Source organism: Hemitrygon akajei, chromosome 6 (genome assembly GCF_048418815.1).
Source record: "Hemitrygon akajei chromosome 6, sHemAka1.3, whole genome shotgun sequence".
NCBI classification, from domain to species: domain Eukaryota; kingdom Metazoa; phylum Chordata; class Chondrichthyes; order Myliobatiformes; family Dasyatidae; genus Hemitrygon; species Hemitrygon akajei.
Window position 1 is genome coordinate 33,830,564 of NC_133129.1, and position 19,808 is coordinate 33,850,371.

At 39.8% G+C, this 19,808-nt stretch overlaps 1 protein-coding gene across 12 annotated transcripts in view; it reads left to right on the forward strand.

Moving 5' to 3' along the window:
- The window catches only part of LOC140728939 (teneurin-3), a 2,305,574-nt gene that overhangs the window by 1,181,644 nt on the left and 1,104,122 nt on the right, over positions 1-19,808 (forward strand). The window lies entirely within an intron of this gene.

Sequence of the window (19,808 nt, forward strand, 5' to 3'; positions counted from 1 at the left end):
ATGCATGTGGTACAGTTTAATTAAAAAAGATACATATGTCTAATCGGTCAATCATGTGACAGCAGCTCAATGCATAAAAGCATGCAGACGTGGTCAAGAGGTTCAAAGCAAACATCACAATGGGGAAGAAATGAAACCCAAGTGATTTTGCCCATGTAATGATTGTTGGTGCTAGACAGGGTTTAGAAACTACTGATTTCCTAAAATTTTCATGCACAACATTCTCCAGAGTTCACAGAGACTGGCCTAAAAACCAAAAAACAGTCCATGAGCAGCAGTTCTGTGAGCAAGAATGCCTTGTCAATGAGATAAGTCAGAGGAGAGTTGCCAGACTGGTTCAAGCTGACAGGAACTCAACCACGTATTACAACAGTGGTGTGTAGAAGAGCATCTCTGAACACAAACACATCAAACCTTGAGGTGAATGGGCTACAGTAGCAGAAGACCATGAGCATACACTCAGTGGCTACTGTATTACATCAAATAAAATAGCTGCTGAATCTATATATCGCACAACCCTTTATTCATCTCTCTTCAATGAATGAAAAAGGTTTTGGAGACAGTCTTGAAAGTGATGGGGTTCTGTTGACTGGCCAGTGATGTATTGTTTCTAATTAACACATTATTGTATTGTTCTAAAATCAGAAAATGCTAGAAACTCTCTGCTGCATCTACAAAAACAAAAATGTTGTTGAATCTTGGATAATGACCTAATCTGTGGACATTTGTCACTTGCAATTTGACAGTTGCATTCTCTGCAAAAGTAAATGCATTTGGGATACACCATTGATATTCAGTCTTTTTCCTGTAAGATGAGTATTACAGCGTATGTTGTAATGGGTTTTGCAACAGTTGAACTACTGAGAGAAGTCTATTTTGGAATCAGTCTATCTGTTACATTGAAATAGTATTCTTACTAATGGGACATATCTTAAGATGGCCCTCAAGCATCTAGTCATGTAACTGCTGGCACTTATGAACTCTTCTTATCAAAATGAAGGCAAACAGGAATTTCTCATATCTGGGCTTTCTTCTTATGCACCTCATGTTTATCTAAGGCACTGAATTTTACACAGAACTCAGCATCCCAGCTGAAGCTTCCAGTTCGCATATAAGCAGACAGCCTGCACCATTAGCAATCCAGACAATGCTACCATGAGCCAGCACAGTTAGACTGCTGAAATGACAGCAGACCAGCAAGGAGAACAGAGCAGAGTTGGGAGTTTGAAAAATTTTGCCTTAATTTGATATAGTCCTATTGCATATGTAGCAACCTATTTTCAAGGTGCTGGTGAAAAACGTCGACACTTTGTAGGCAGTTTACAAAAATTCTTCTGAACTACCATCACTGCAATCTGCAGCCTGTTAATTCCTTTTAAGTTGTATACATTTGATCTGTCTTAAAGAACTAGCAATTTCATGATCTTCTGAAGGACTCAGCAAACTTAACTCTCAAGAATGCAAGTATGGCACCTTTAAGTAGTCAAGCGGGTCTCAAAACTCCCTTACCCAGTACCTCGTTCGCAAATGTACAGTCACTGAGAACAAGACTGAAGACCTAAGGGCAAGATTGCTGTATCCGAGGGAAATGAGGAATTGCTGTATTCTGTGTTTCACAGAGATATGGCTCACTCCAGACATGCCAGATACATTGCTAAGACCTGAGAACTTGTCAATACACCAGATGGACAGGACTGCTGTTTCAGAGAAGGTAAAAGGTGGGGCTCTGAGTTTCATGATAAACTCTTTGTGGTGCTCAAACACAGCTGTTTTGTCATACTCTTGTTCTTCTGACCTGGAACATCTAATGATTAAGTGCCGATTGTTCTAGTTACCAAGAAAGCTCCCTCCGTGATCCATGATCCTGACCACGGTTTACATACCAAAGGCTGATATTAAGCAGAAACTCAAAGTGCTAAGTGTCGCCATCAGCAAACAAGAAACAGCCTACTCTGACACCTTTCAAATCGTTGTCAGGAACTTCAATCAGGGCTTGTTTGAAGAAATCTCCGCTCAGTTATGATCAGCATATGACCTGCAGCACTGGAGGACCCAACACACTCGACCACTTCGAGACGACCATGAGGAATGTCAATTGTTTGACTTCCCGCATTTTAGGAAATCTGATCGTTTGGATGTCCCCCTCCTACCTTCATACAGGCAGAGACTAAAGAGCAAGTCCCCGGAAGGAAGGACGACAAAGCGGTGGTTGCTGGAGGTAGATGAGCGGCTATGGATTTGCTTTGAGTTGGTAGACTGCGGTGTCTTCAAGGACACATCCAAGAATCTGTATGAATACACCACGGTTGTCGGCGACTTTATAAAAGTACAGTCATAAACAAGTGTATCCCCAAAAAGTCATTTGAGAGTCTACCCCAACCAGGAGCCCAAGGTGAACCATGAGATATGCAGTCTGCTAAGGGCCACATCAGTGATGTTCAGGTCTGGAGATCAAATAGGATACAAAAAGTCCAGGCACAATCTCCGGAAAACTATCTCATGAGTGAAGTGGCAATTCTAGACAAAATTGAATCACTGAAGAATGATTGACATGTATGGCAGGTCTTAAATGTTTCACTTCCTACAAACTGAAACCAGGTGACATAGGTGACAATAAGGTTTCACTCCAAAATGATCTCAACACCTTTCATACTCGCTTTAACTGGAGCCATCTTCACAAAGTACCCAATGATCCTGTGATTTTAGTCTCTGAGGCTGACATCAGAGCATCCTTCATGAGGGTGAACCCACAGAAATCATCTGGCCCAGATGGGGTAACTGGCCAAATACTAAAGACATGAGCTAACCAACTGGCTGAAATGTTCACCAATATTTTTAACCTCTTGCTTTGGCAATGTGAGGTATTCACCTGCTTCAAGCAGGCTTCAAATACACCAGTGCCTAAGAAGAACTTGGTAACCTGCCTCAATAATTATCATCCAATAGCACTTCTATTCACTGTGATGAAATGCTTTGAGAGGTTGGTGATTAACCATCTCAACTCCTGCCAAAGAAGTGATTTTTATCTGCTCCAATTTGCCTACCATTACAACAGGTCAACAGCAGATACCATTTCATTGGCTCTTCACTCAAATCCAAAACAGGGTCAGTCAACCCTGGATAATGAAGGTGCATATATCAGGATGCCCTTCATTGACTGCATTTAATCCCCTAAAAACTAATCAATAAGCTTTTTTTTCTTTCTTTTGTTTGTGCAGTTTGTTGTCCTTTGCACATTGGTTGTTCGTCTGTCTTGTTGGTTGGGGTCTTTCATTGATTTTTTTGTGTTTTTGTATTTACTATGACTGTCCACAAGAATATTAATCTTAGAGTTGTATGTGGTAACATATACGAGGGGTGATTAATAAGTTTGTGGCCCAAGGTAGAAGGAGACGAGTTATTAACTTCAAACTTTCTGCATAATCACTCAAAGAGTTGAACCGCATATGCATCTAAAGAGAGCTGTATAACTCATCTTCTTCCACCTTAGACCACGAACTTATCAATCACCCCTGCTGTGGACACTTTCTGGAGGTCAAAGATACGTATGCTCCACGACCGCTGGACTAAGTGTGTAATTGTAGTAGATGACTATGTTGAAAAATAAATGTGCTAGGTTTTCTAAAATTGACTCCTTCTACCTTAGGCCGTGAACTTATCAATCACCCCTCGTATGTACTTTGATAATAAACTTACTTTGAACTTTGAACCAACATGAATAGCTACTGCCAATATAGTAGCCAACCACCAAATGTCAAATTCAAAATGTCAACAAAAAGTCTAAAGTAAAGCTAGTTAACCAAAGCACCTCCAGTAATGTGATTTATTTACTGGAGAAGATTTCCACAGTAAAAGAAAAATGGACATCAACACAGTGCTTACAATGGAGAATTGAGTTTATAGACTATTTACAGTACCTATGGCAATGCTGGAAAGCAGAACAACCTCAAGGCAACAGTGGTTAAGCAGTCAGTGCATCAACACGAACATCAACATTGTAACAGATTCTGCTGTCAAAGACTACTGAGGAACTGTTTTGTGAATATCAAAACATATACAGACAAAGTATTGAAGACTTCAGGATTGTTGAAATGTTTCATGACTCACAATCCACCAAATAAATATTACTGGGCTACATTTGGCTGAAAGGACTGAAGCTGGACTGGAACAAGCTTTGTTCAGCACTGATACCTCAAATTCTTATAGACAAGTTATTGGAAAGGTAGTTTTAAAGTTATATGGATTGATCCCATATTTACTCCAATGGCAATCCCTAATGCAGGCACAAAAGACTTCAGATGCTGGAATCTCTCAATTGCTCTTTTGCTCACAATTCCTAATGTGTCTTCCTCAGTGTAAGCATGTTTTGTCCACACTCTTTATCAGTCTATATGATACAAATAAACTTATTTTTCTTCTAATAGTATCAGAATCAGGTTTAATATCACTGACATATTTTGTAAAATATGTTGTTTTGCGGGGCCAGTAGAGAGCAAGACATAATAAAAAATCTACAAATTACAATAAAAAATATATAACTTTTAAATTAATGTAAATAGAGAGCAAAAAAGGCGAGCTAGTGTTCATGGTTGGTTCATTTTCCATTCAGATATCTGTCAGCAGAGGTAATATGGTCTGTGCTCCATTATTTGAAGCAAACAAGCATTGTGACTTGTGTATTTGCTAATTTAGTATGACTTTTGCTCTTCTAATCTAGTAGTCCTTTTTTTTAAATGCTCATGTTTTTTTTTCTCAATCTAGGTGCAAAAGTCATCTACTATAAATTTTAGGCAATCCTGTTTGCATTGAAGAACCAGAGGTAGGAAGAGTTAGACAAATTAGAATGAAATTAATCTGCTGTCAATTAAAAGATTGGTTGGACAACACAATTTATAGTAATCCATAAAAAAAGTATCATGGCTCCAGTTCATCATTAATGTTGACTAGCAAGTTAATGTTGATGATGAAAAGAAACAATTGATCCAGATCCTAGCATCTGCTGTTGCTTGTGTCCTGAGGAAACATTACCTATATTTTTATTTCCTAGGGCCCATTGCCTACTTCATAAGATCTATATGCAAATATAGCAAGAGCTAACATCTTCACAAACACTAGACCTTTGTTAATTGTGGACATAGTAATAGTTGACAATGGATGACGACCTGTACTGGTACACAAAACTAACTTATTGTATGGAATCATTCCAGATGATTTATTAGGTTAAAGTGGACAAAATCCTACAAGGTATAGAAAATTATCTGTCACATCGTGATGAAATATTACTTGCTGAAGTTACTGAAGAAGAAAATCTTTACAATATTAAAATAATTTTTAGACCGCTGCATGAACACAACAGAAGCAAATGTGATTATGCAGAGAGTTCAATAGTTTATCTCTGGATAAAAAGGGATTGCAATCAGTCAAAGTAAAATTGAAAGCAATCTTGATGGTTAAGAAAGAATGAGACAAGATCACTCTGTCACCCCTTTTGCCCTTTTCTGGTGCTGCTTTCTGGTCCACCTGGTGAATTAAGAATCCCTCAGGCTAGAGCACAGTGTCTGTACATGGGAGTGAACCATGCCTCAGTGAAATAGAGAATTCAGCAATCTTGTATTTCCTTCTGATACAGCAATCATTCCCTTATGTTCTCCACCTTGCTCTCCAGTGACTGTACATTGGACAGGAGGAGGCTAGAGAGCAATGGTCATGTTCCCCATCATTTCGTTCCAGCTGGGAATCCAACCACCACTGCACCCCAATCTCCACTGGTGACTAAATTCCCTGGAGCAATGGTGGCCATCCCGTCACATTCGAGTGCCACATCTGTATTCCCAAGAGTCAAGTTCAGTTGGATCAGGAGATCATATGATCGCTAGTGTACTTAGACAATTCAAAATGCAATTTTTTTTCATGGGAAATTGCAGGTTGCAAATTGCAGTCATAATAGATCAGAAGATATACATCCAGTAGTTTGTTTTTTTTTTCTCTGTGGAGTTGCCCCCATCTACCAGAGCTGCTTCTTCCTGCAAAGAGTGAAATATATGTAATTAAGTAAGACCAGAGGAAATATTGTCAGGGGCACATCTTCAAGCAACTTAAACCTGCAATAAGATCATGGTTGACCTGAATCTGGGCTTCCTCCACCATAAACACTGCCCTCACCAGTATCTCTTCCATTTCATACACATCTACCCTCACCCTATCCTCCCACAACCACACCAGGGATACAGTTTCTCTTGTCCTCACCTGCAAGCAGAACAAGTACTACACCTGCTCCTACACCTCCTCCCTCGCTTCATCTAGGGAGCCTCCAACATGAAGACATGAACATTGATTTCTTGACTTTCTAGTCATTGCCCCTCCTCTCCTTCACCATTCTCCATTCCTGTTTTCCTCTCTCACCTTATCTCCTTACCGGCCCATCACTTCCCTCTGGTGTTCCTCCCCCTTTCCTTTCTTTCATGGTCTTCGGTCCTCTCCTGTTAAATTTCCCATTCTCCAGCCCTTTACTTCTTTCACCAATCTACTTCCCAGCTCTTAACTTCACCCCTCCCCCTCTCCTAGTTTCACCTATCACCTGCCACCTTGAACTTCTTCCTCTTCTCCCCTCACCTTCTTACACTGACTTTCCCCCTTCCTTTCCATTCTTGATGAAGGGTCTTGGTCCGAAACATTTGACAGTCTACTCTTTTCCATAGATGCTGCCTGGACTGCTGAGCTCCTCCAGCATTTGTGCAAGTTGCCCTGAATCTGGGTTATTTTCCTGATTGATTAGCATCCTGCATGATTCCACTGAGGTCAAATGGTATTGAACTAAACTTGGATATATGTAATTAATAAGCAAGCATCCATAGCATTCTGGATTTAAAAAGAAATCCCTAACTGCTGAAAAGAAATTCCTCCAAAACTAATTCTTAAATAGCTGACTCTTTATCCTGAGATAGTGTTCTAGTTCATCTCAATAATGCTCAGGGCAATATTCTCACAGTATCCACTTAGACCCTTCAATAATTTATTTATGCATCTTAATACATTCATCCTGCTTCTTTATAAATTCCTTGCAAGCACACGGATGAAGGATCTGTGTACTTGCAAGGTCTGTGCATATTGCTTTTTATAGTCTTTCATTCAAAGCATCTCACCATTCTTGCAAAACAATTCTCTGCATTGAATTAGTTTGACCACGTATCCATCCTGTTTCCAGACTGCCTATATCCTCCAACAGTCCATGAGTCATCTACTGTAAATCATCTACTGTAGATGAAAGAGTATCCTCACTGTAATGTTTTGGTGTTTTGGCCTGAGTCAATGTTTTGTATCAGCAAGCATTGAAGTTGCATTATAAATAATTTGGGTAAGTATAGATAACACAATTTATATGTTCAGTCAGTGGCTACTTTATTAGGTACACCTGTACACCTGTTCATTAATGCAAATGTATAATCAGCCAATCATGTGGCAGCAACTCAACTTTTTCAAACAAGCTTGCAGACGTGGTCAAGAGGTTTAGCTGTTGTTCAGACCAAATATCAGAATGGGAGAGAAATGTGATCTAATGACTTTGACTGTGGAATGACAGTTGGTGTCAGACAGGGTGGTCTGAGTATTCCAGAAACTGCTGATCTCCTGGGATTTTCACACACAACAGTCTCTAGAGTTTACAGAGAATGGTGTGAAAAAAAAAAATCAAATGAGCAGCAGTTCTGTGGGCAGAAATGCTTTGTTAATGAGAGATGTTAGAAGAGGATGGCCACACTGGTTCAAACTGACAGAGAAACTACAAAACTCAAATAATCACAAGATACAATAGAGAGGTGTAAAGGAGCATCTCTGAATGCACAGTGCATCAAACTTCGAAGTATATGGGTGACAGGAGCAGAAGACCTCACCGGGTTCTACTCATGTGCTTAATAAAGTGGAGCATTATTTGCCTTTAACAAATGCACTCTGACTTTCACTTAATAACCTATACACTTCTAAATGCCAACTAATTAATTCTGCCCCAACTTTACTTTATCTAGAGACATTGGTAATCAGTTATATTGGATCCTTAGAGGAAATTTTGCATTGGTTTTGAAGTTCATGGCTTAAAATCATGATCCAGAGAATCAAGCATGAAATCAAAGATGACTCTTTGGAACTCTATTGAGGGCAATGTGGTTCCAAATAAAATATTAAACTAAATCTGTCCTTGCCAGCAGATGTAAAAGATCTTAACAGGATAATTAACAAAATTTTTATTCTCAGTAAATGCCTGGAACAATCAGAATGTGTAGTTGTTTAATTGCTGTGTGAAAACTGGCTGTCATATTTTCAACTTTTCAGACGTGCCGAGAATATAAGACAAAGTCAATTATAAAGTAGGCAAGGAGTTTTTTTTCCCCCCTCAAGCTCAGAAGGCCTTAACAGTTTTTTATCAATGAACCATAGAAAGCAACCTATCAGGATGTGTCATGGCAAGTGCTATGCCCATGACCTCAAGAAACAACATAGAGCTGTGGACACAGCTCAACACATCACGGAAAGAATCCGCCTCAAGGTCATTTTTTAGTGCTGTTCTGGGTCCTACACTCCTTGTGATTTTTACAAGGGGTGATTGATAAGTTTGTGGCCTAAGGTAGAAGGAGACCATTTTAGAAAACCTAGCACATTTATTTTTCAACATAGTCCTCTCTTACATTTACACACTTAGTCCAGTACTCATGGAGCATATGGATCTTGGACCTCCAGAAAGTGTCCACAGCAGGGGTGATTGTTAAGTTTGTGGCCTAATGTAGAAGTTATTAACTTCAAACTTTCTGCATAATCACTCAAAGAGTTGAGCTACATGTGCATGTAACGAGAGCTCCTTCTACCTTAGGCCACAAACTTATCAACCACCCATCAATTTTAGGGGAAATGCCAGAGGCAGGTTGGTTTATTGATCATTACAGAGTGTCTCTCTGATGCTTCCCATTCTTTTCCTTCTCCCTTCCCCTTTTCACAACAAATGATTCACCCCTCTCCCTGCTCCCTTCCCACTCTCAGACCACAGCAGAGGGTCATATCAGAATGAGGCTTATCATCATTCACATAATGTCATGAAATTTGTTTTTTTTTTGCAGTAGCAGTGCAGTGCAATACATAAAATTACTACAGTACCATGCAAAATTCTAAGGCACCACTACAATATAATAAGTGTCTTCGATATTGCACAGTACTGTGCATTCAGGACATTTGGAAGGCTCTTAGATAGACACGTGGTTGCAAGAGAAATGAAGGGTTATGAGCTGTACAGAGAGGGGATTAGATTGATTGTGTAATTTTATATAGGTTGACACAACATTGTGGGATGAAGAGCTTTTCTTCTGATGCTCTGTTTCATATTCTATGTTTTAAAGCACCCTCCCCTTCATGTCTATATTTCTTACCGCCTCAGTAAAGCAGCCACCATCATCAAAGACCTGAATATTCTGTCTTTTTCCCCCATTCCCATTGGGCAGAAGATACAATGGCTTGAAATGACATACTGTAACCACAAGCTCAAGGACAGCTTCTACCCCGCTGTTATAAGAATACTGAACAGTCCTATAATAAGATAAGGTGGACCCGAGACCTCTCAATCTACATCATTAAGATTTTGCATTCTATTGTCAACCTGAATGGCACTTTCTCTATAGCTGTTGCAGTTGTTCAGCTTTCTGGTGTTATTTTACCTTGTTTGACTTCAATGCATCGTGTAATGTATTTAACTGTATGAACAGGATGCAAGATAAGTTAATGTTGCATGTGACAATCATAAACCAATTCCAATTCCAGTTCATAGAGTAGTACAACATTCAAACAGGCCATTCAGCCCATCTTGTCCATGAAAACCAGGATGCACATCATAGCTGGTCCAATTTGCTGCATTTGGCCTGTCTCCCTCTAAATCTTTCTTGTCCATGTACCTGTCCAGTGTCTCTTAAATATTACTGTTATATCTGCCTTAACCAGTTCCTCTGGCAACTGCAAGATAATGTCCAATCAAGTATACTCAGTGTTCTGACAGATGAAGACCAGCCAGCTAAATTACTTCTTCACCACCCTGTCAGCTGTGACATCATTTTTGGGGAACTATGTACTTGTACTGCATGGTTCCTCTGTTCTACGTTACTCCCCACAGCCTTCCAATACAGTAAGTCCCAACCTGGTTTGACTTGCCAAAATGCAACACCTCACACTTGCCTGGATTGAATGACATGGGCCATTCCTCAGCCTTCTTACTTAACTAGCTTTAAATTTCCGATCATCCTCTTCATTGTCTATGATACCACTACTTTAGTGTCATCTGCAAACCCACTGATCATGCCTTGTACAATTTTAGCCAAATCAATTATGTAAGTGGGTGATATCAGTGGAATAATGATGCTTAAAAGGTATTTGGAGAGATAAATGAATAGAAAATGTGAAGGGATATGGCCATATGCAGGCAAATGGTACTAGCTCACTTAGGCAACTTGGTTGACACAGATGTGTTGGGATGAAGGGCCTGCTTTCCCTGTTGAAAGTTCAAAGTAAATTGCTTTACAAAGTACATATATGTTACCATGTACGACCCTGAGAATGACTTTCTTGAGGGTATTCGCAATAAATAGGAGACGCAATAGAAACAATGAAAGACCAACAACAGGATGGACAAACAACCAACTTGCAAAAGCAAATAACTGTGCAAATACAAAAATAAATAAATAAATAAATAAATAAGCAATAAATATTGAGAACATGAGATGAAGACTCCTTCATAGTTGATGCACCATCAATAACTCTGAGACGTGAGTTAAGGTAGGCTTTTATTGGCTGGAAGAAAGCACAAGCAGCAAGTGACCATCACACAACATCCTGGAGACTGAGGGAGGAGCAGTGCCTCCAATCGCCTTTATACCGGGGTCTGTGGGAGGAGCCACAGGAGCAGTCAGCAGGTGGGGTGTGTCCAGACAGGTATATGTAGTTCAGCACAATAGTGAGTGCATAATTCTTTGATTCTAACTGCTTTGTGAAGTGCTAAAATTGTGAAGGTCATCATAGACATTCAAGGTCTTTTCCATTCTAAACATATTCTCCACAATTACCATTGTATAAAACAGTTATTTGATAAATTAACAGCTATTATATACAAACTTATACTCTGAATGAACTATGCAGAGTATTGAAAATGGGTGATGTGCAAATTAATTCTAGTCAGCCAGCCTGCAGGCAAACTGTTTATTTCCTTCCTGCTGAGCATCCAAGCTCCTTGCCTCTGTAACCTGCATTTATTTGTAATGGTGTGATAGTTTAGATTCAGAAATCATCCATAAGTGTGGATGATTCTACTGAGCCAAGAATGGTATAATCTTGTCACTCCCTGCTGCTTTTGTTGGGACAGTCATGCACTATTGTGCTCACTTCTAGAAGAACAAAGATCTTTGTGTTCCTCCTTCCAGAAAATAGAGTCAAAAGTATTGTAGCTTCATTTTCTAGTTATGTTATGCATTTTGAAAGCAGGTAACCATTGCACTTGTGATGCAAAACTCTTCTTCAATCTGCATTTGGTAAAATGACATTGAAAGCCAAGGTGCGATGAGACATCAGACTGCTGAGTTGCTGATAAAGGCTTATTCGTCACAGTTCAATCCAATCATTCTCTCAGTGGTTCCACATTATCAGTTTGTTTACTCCACTGTTTGTATCTGTCAATTGCACCTTGTTTGTTTTCATCTTTCTATTTGTGTTCATTCCAAGAGCTGCTTGTTGGAGCTTGGCTTCTTTCCACTCTTTCTCTCTGTAAGCCAAAGGAGGCCATGAAGGTTTATAAAATGATATCTCACTGGGCAGGGCTTGATTGCTTTATTGCACTGGAAAAGATCTCCATGCAGACCCAAAAGAATCTTGCTACCCTAATTTTCGAAGTGGCTCTAATAATGGAAGCTCTCAGCTCTGACAGGATGAATCTGCAGCTGATGGTAAAATAAACATTGAAAGCACTGAAGTAGAGAAGCCCACTCACTTCAAACTTATCTGGCAAAAAAATGCACAACCAAAATGAAGTGATGTATTAATTGGAAATGAAAAGTGCATGTCACAGGAAAAGCCCTCCCCACCACTGAACACATTTACAAGGAGTGCTGCCACAAGAAAGCAGCATCTACCACTTAGGACCCACACCATCCTGGCCATACTCATTTCTTGTTCCTGCCATTGAAAGGGAGGCACCAGGAGCCTTGGGTCCCACACCACCAGGTTTGGGAACACTTATTACTCTTCAACCATCAGGCTTCTGAACCAATCAACGTAGAGAACTTAATTCATCTGGTTGAACTGATTACACAACCTATTGACTCACGTTCAAGAACTCTACAACTCTACATACTATTTCTTACTTACTTATTCTTCTGATTATTTTACTTTTTTTTTTCTCAGCTCAAACTTATAAAACCTGAGGTAAGGGCATAGCCGAGTGTACTCATTTCTTAATTGCTAGGAACTTTTGGCTTATTCTAGTGGTGCTCACTATGGTGGCTTTCTGGAGAGTTACATTAATATTGCCGTGTAAGACTGATTATTTAATGGTATTGTGTAATGAATTTGGGACGATACCAGTTGTAGATATTCCTATTGGGACAAGTATATCCTGTCATTTTCCATAGTCTTTCAATTTCCTCTTTCACTTCAGCATAGTTCTGGTGTTTTTCATTTGCTGGTTTCTGCATGTTATGTGTGTTTGGAATGGTTATATCTTTTAAGTAAGCTGGTATTGCTTGTCTATCATGTAATATTATATCCAGATGATGATTATTATTGTTATTGTTTTTTTTGGGTTTTGCATAGTGTATCATTTTTGCACATTAATTGTCTGTCCATCTTTCTGTGTAGTTGTTCATTGGTTCTACTATATTTCTTTGTTCTACTGTGAATTCCTGCAAGAAAATGAATTGCAGAGTTCATGTGTTTGTTTACTCTGCTGTTTGTATCTGTTATTTGCATGGTATATGGTGACATATACATGGATAATCATTTACTTTGAGCTTTGAAGTGTTCATCTCTCACAGGCTGCCTTTAACGGAGTTTGCACTCGTACCTCACTGCATTGTATGAATAGCAAACTCAGTTCTACACTGTGCAATCCAGAAACACAAAGTAACAAAGTTCAACCCATCTCAGCCTGTTTGGACCTGGTTGTCCATTGAGCATCCAGGATAACAAGGCTTAGGATTCAACTATTTCATTGGACATAGAGCCCAGATACTTACAACAGCCTGAGGCACATCATATATCTAGTGTAAATGCATTGCCCGTTCCTATTTATTTAAGCTAGAACTGGTTGCTCTGAGTTTATTGGATACCTGAGAGAGCAAATTATGGTCACAATGTGAAGTTTGATAAATTATCTGCAGACCGAATGAATTCAATTTAAGAGCAGGGAAAATAAATTTTGGTATTTTTAAAAGCAACCAATAGCAGAGAGGAAGAAGCTATTTCTAAAATGTTGAGAATGTGTCTTCGGGCTCCTGTACCTCCTCCTTAATGGTAGTCATGAGAAGAGGGCACATCCTGAATGGTGAAGGACATTACTGATGGATGCCACCTTCGGGTAGCACCACCATTTGAAAATGTCCTTGGTGATAGGGAGGCTCGTGCACATGATGGAGCTGGCTGAGTCCACAACCCTCTGCAGCTTTTCTCAATCCTGTGCTTTGGAGGCGCCATACCAGATGGTGATGCAACCAGTCAGCATACCCTCCACAGTGCATCTGCAGAAATTTGCAAGAGTCTTTGCAGACATACCAAATCTCCTCAACCTCTTCATGACGTATAGACACAGGTGTGCCCCGCTCATGATTACAGCAATATATAGCAATATATAGATGATAGATCATCTGAGATGTTGACATCTAGGAACTTGAAAATTAAAAGTCATACCCAAATGTATCTTTTCCTTGATTTGTACAATACTGCAACATTGATGAAGTGAATTGAATTTGGTCTAAAATTGACAAGGAAGTAATAGACAATGGAATTAGACATCTATGCACTATAAGATGAAGAACTTTCTGATCATATCAATCTTCTCTTAGTTTATCTAGCATTGCTCACTAATATTTACTTCTAATCTCTCCCTCCAATTTTGGCAAAATAAGAAAATATTGCATCATCCCAGATAGTGGAGAAACAGAAATATCAAATACATATCCCCAATTTTATTTTCAGATAAGGGTCGAATGTTATTAATCTATTATTAATTTGTTGCAATAACTGGCTAAGCACAGAAGACCTTTCATTTCAGGAGATAAAAAATGCAATGGTTTTTGATGTACCAGCATTTGTTTGATTTTAATTTTGTGGCTGAATTGCGTGCTGTATTATTAACAACTTGCATTAATTTTCACTCAGAGTTTACTTGGCAGGTTATCATTAAAACCACTGGGGCTGGGACAGGATCAGCACATAATAGAAAAGATCCAGTGAGATTTTAACTCTCAAACCTCAATTATCTTTCCTGTTCATGTCCTGCTTCAACTTAACTCCATTGAGAGGTTTTCTGACAAGAGAGACAATAGGTGGCTATTAACAGGGTCCAAAGGAATATTTCACAGCACAAGGTGAATCCAATGGAAAATTTAAGGTAACGCATCTCTATGGAAGTTGTGTTGAGAATGGAGGCTGTCCTTGGGATCTTTGACAATTGGGGTTAAAGACCCAGCAATCTACATGGAGACTATACATAAGGTAATTGTAAAACTGGTGTTCCCTTTGTGGCCTGGCTGCTATGCAGACTGAGAAGCCTGACTAGCCTCAAGGTGAAGTGACAGGTTGGGCCCAATGATTTCATTAAATCCCTAGTTCAGTATTTAAAGGAGCCCTGAGAATCCAGAGAAGATCTCTTTCTACCTGCAATTTAATATTAAGATAACTGAGACAGAAAATTAGTTGGTGATCATTCCTTTCTTTCTTATTGAACCTTTCTCCATTGACCATTCATCACACATCCTTGCCCCAGCTGCTTTCCAGCTGAGGTGTTAAACATGATGAATCTGTTTCCATCTGGTAGGCGCTTCAGATCCCTCCAGACTAAGACTAATAGGCACTGGAGAAGTTTTTTCCCTACTGCGGTCACTTTGCTGAACAGTTAACTGCCGGTTAACTGTCGGCTAACTATTACTTGGATTGCACTACCTGTATGTACAATCTATATTTTCATTTATATTTATCATTATTATTGTTATGAGCAGAGAGACAACATCTGCCGGAAGTAAATTCCTTGTATGTGCATAGGTACTTGGCGATTAAAGTCTGATTCTGATTCTGATTCTGAAATAGTGGGGACTTTACCTATCCACATAAATCATTTAAATTGGTCATTGAAAAGAATTTGTGAATACTTGTCATTTCAATGCACCAATATGTAAAAAGAATCTGTGAAGAGGAAATTAAAAATAAATGTCATTCCTGGGAGTTCTACTGAATTTTATGTTGACCCTGATTTAAATTTGTGAACCCAGTGGTCTGCCGTGTTGAGAGGTGAGCTGGTGAACAGGAAGGCCACAGAAAAGAAAGGAGAAGGGAGGAGAGAGCAGGATTTTTGGTGAGCAAAGTTGAATGTTCAAAGTAAATTTATTATCTAAGTACATATATGTCACCTTATACAACCCTAAGAGTCATTGCTTTGAGGACATACTCAGTAAATCCATAGAATAATAACCTTAACAGAATCAGTGAAAGGCCACACCAACCAGTGAGCAAAAGGCAACAAACTGCAAGTACAATCAAAATGAATAATAGTAAATGAATAAGCAATAAATACCAAGAACATGAAATGAAAAGTCCTTAAAAGAGAATCCATTGGTTGTGGGAACATTTCAATGATGGGGAAAGTGAAGCTATCCCCTTTGGTTCAAGAGCCTGATGGCTAATAACTGTTGCTGAACTTGGTGGTATGAGACCTGAGGCTCTTGTACCTTCTTCCTGATGGCAGCAATGAGAGGAGAGCATGTCCTGGGTGGTATGTTTCCCTGCTGATGGATGCTGCCTTCTTGCAACAGCTTTTTGTGTAGATGTGCTCAATGGTGGGGAGGGCTTTACACATGATGGACTGGGTCAATAGACAATAGACAATAGGTGCAGAAGTAGACCATTCGACCCTTCGAGCCTGCACCGCCATTCTGAGATCATGGCTGATCATCTACTATCAATACCCGGTTCCTGCCTTGTCCCCATATCCCTTGATTTCCCTATCCATAAGATACCTATCTAGCTCCTTCTTGAAAGCATCCAGAGAACTGGCCTCCACTGCCTTCCGAGGCAGTGCATTCCAGACCCCCACAACTCTCTGGGAGAAGAAGTTTTTCCTTAACTCTGTCCTAAATGACCTACCCCTTATTCTCAAACCATGCCCTCTGGTACTGGACTCTCCCAGCACCTGGAACATATTTCCTGCCTCTATCTTGTCCAATCCCTTAATAATCTTATATGTTGCAGTCAGATCCCCTCTCAATCTCCTTAATTCCAGTGTGTACAAGCCCAGTCTCTCTAACCTCTCTGCGTAAGACAGTCCGGACATCCCAGGAATTAACCTTGTGAATCTACGCTGCACTTCCTCTACAGCCAGGATGTCCTTCCTTAACCCTGGAGACCAAAACTGTACACAATACTCCAGGTGTGGTCTCACCAGGGCCCTGTACAAATGCAAAAGGATTTCCTTGCTCTTGTACTCAATTCCCTTTGTAATAAAGGCCAACATTCCATTAGCCTTCTTCACTGCCTGCTGCACTTGCTCATTCACCTTCAGTGACTGATGAACAAGGACTCCTAGATCTCTTTGTATTTCTCCCTTACCTAACTCTACACCGTTCAAATAATAATCTGCCTTCCTGTTCTTACTCCCAAAGTGGATTCCACTTTGGGAGTGGTCATATCCACTACTTTTGTAGAATCTTTGGTTTAAGGGCATTGGTGTTTCCATACCGGGCAGTGATGCAGCCAGTCAATATACTCTCCACTATTCATCTTTCTTTCACCTCTAGTGATCTGGAGTTTAATTAGCACCTTTACTGCAGTGAAGAACCCAAAGGCATTATGAAACAATATTTGACATCAAAACACATTGGGTGGTATTGGGATAATTAGTTTATTAATGTCACATATACCGAGATGCAGTGGAAAGCTTTGTTTCCATGCGATCCGGAGAGATCATTCCATAAGAGGTAGTACTAAAGGAAAACTATATCAGAATGTAGTAACAAATAACCAAAAGCTTAAGGGCTAGATATTAAGGTGCATGTCAAAGATAAAAAGAGATTATGGAGAGAATATCAAGGGTTAAGCAATCGGCAGTTAATAAAGGTATGAATAAATTTTGAGTAATCAAGAGATTAGAATTGAAAAAAACATTTTTATTTCAACAGTTATTGAGGTGGAAGAAATTACAGAGTTTTTAAGGTGAAAGCCAATGAAAGATTGGAAAGCCATTGTAAAAATTTTTAAATTGAGACATTGTTGAACTGAGAATTAATATAAATCAGCAATCTCTAAATCAATGAATGAAAGAAATGGTGTAAGAGTAACAAGTGTTCCTGAACCTGGTAGTGTGGAGCCTAAGGCTCCTGTACCTCTTTCTGCATGGCAGCAACGAGAAGAGAGCATTCTTGTGGTAGTACTCCTTGTAGATGTGCTCAGTGGTGGGGAGGTCTTCTCCTTGTTGGACTGAGCTGTAACACCCACTTTTTGTTCAACTTTTCCAATCTTGGACAGTGGTGTTACCACACCAGGCCATGATACAACCAGTCTGGATGCTCTCCACTGACATCAAAGTTTGTCAAAATTTTTAGATGATATGCCAAATTTGCGCAAACTTCTAAGAAATTAGAGGCAATGTTGTTCTCTGATGACTGGACCTGCTGAACATCAGTTCTCTTGACCTTTTTTCATTTTTATCATTAAATATTTCACACTGTACAAATATCTTTTTTTTATCTCTTCATGAATGTAAAATTGAAACTGACACATTAAATGTTGACTGCCATTGGTGTGCCTACATTATAGGTACTGCTGTGCATCAAAAATTTGCTGTCCATTTCTTGGAAACTTCACCTGATCTTGAATCCACAGCCTTTCTGGGAAACAGAATTGCCCATTTCTAATAATCTTTGTGTAAAATGTACTTTTCGACCATATAGTACATTCCAATGTCTGGATGAAATATTAGTGATCCTCCCATCAAATAGAATTTTGGGACTGAATTTAGACAGAATTGAGTGTGTTAGAATTGTGATGAAATGCTTAAAATTTCAAATTCAGCCTCTTTCTGTCTGCAGCCCACCACCTCTACGTGTTAGAGAAACCGACTAATTCCTAGTGGGAACCTGTCAGGTACCAAAGAGACATTTTCAAGTGTTGGAGGTTGCGTGTTTCCCATCCAAAGCTCCAGTGCGCCCTTACCCAACCAAAATGGGGCAACTGTTGGGTGGGACTCCAACCAGAGGTTATGGGTTAAAGGTGAAAGGTGAAAAGTTTTTAGCGAACATGAGGGGAAATTTCTTCTCTCAGCGGGTCGTGAGAGAGTGGAATGAGCTGCCAGCACAAGTGGTGCATGTGAGCTCAGTTTCAACATTTAAACAAAGTTTGGATGAGTACATGGATAGTGATAGGATGGAGGTCTGTGGTCCCAGTGCAGGTAGATGGAAGAAGGCAGATTACGTGGTTTTGCCATGCACTAGATAAGCCAAAGGGCATGTTTTGATTTTTGGATAGTGTAAACCTCCCAATTTCAATTTTCTTTACAGAGTACTCACACTAGCCATTCAGGTGGAAAACAATACCCATTCAACATGCCAAACGAGGGAGAGATCTGGTTTCTGTCTTCTTGAAAAAATTTTATGAAAGCTCGGTTTGCATTATTCAACACATTCACTTTATAATTTCCAAATGGTTTCTTCATTCAGTGCCCTTCCCTGCTTATCTCAGCAAGGAAATTCATGAACATTCCTGAAAACCTTAAATGGGCTGGAAGCTTCATTATACAGTACACTTTTTTCTCCATATCAGAGGGAGATGGTATAGTTTAGTGTAATGGGTAGGAGATTTGGAAGGGGACTAAGGAAGATATTTTTACACAAGGAGTGGTAAGTATGTGGAATGGACTGCCCGAGAGAATGGTGGAAGCAGAGTCAATGATAGCACTGAATACGTGTCTAAATCAGCACCTAACTCACCTAAACATGAAGGTTATTGCGCCATGTGCTTGGAAACACGACTATTATGATGGGCGCCATTGGTTGGTTGTACACAATGGGCTGAATTGGCCTTGTTCCACATTGCATGACTCCCTAATTCCATGAATACATTATTTTATGGTCCGAATGACCTTCTTTTCAGTTCACACAAAATAAATCTAATTTCCCAGTGTACAACCCGAGACTGGAACAATATAGAATCAAATAATAACCAAGAGCTCAGAAGCACGCCTTCACTCTAGTGTTGACCTTCAGATTAATTACTAAGCAAGACAAAAGTCCCACGATTTCTCCATTGAGTGGATACTTCAAATCTGCAAATTTCTTCATGATTTTGAACTCTGAGCTTGTTCAGTGAGCTTTTTGTGCCATCCAGCACTCAGGGTGGCAGGGCGGATGTAAGATGCTCCTTCCCTCTGTTTGGGCAAGGTGTAGCACCTGACTTACTCCCCCCCCCCCCCCCCCATCCCCCTCTGATCAGGGTTACATGAAGCCATGGGAGCAGGTGGTGGATGGCCGTATGAGCAGCTGGTACATATCACAAGTCCTGGTTATGCGACCACTGACTCCAGGTAGACA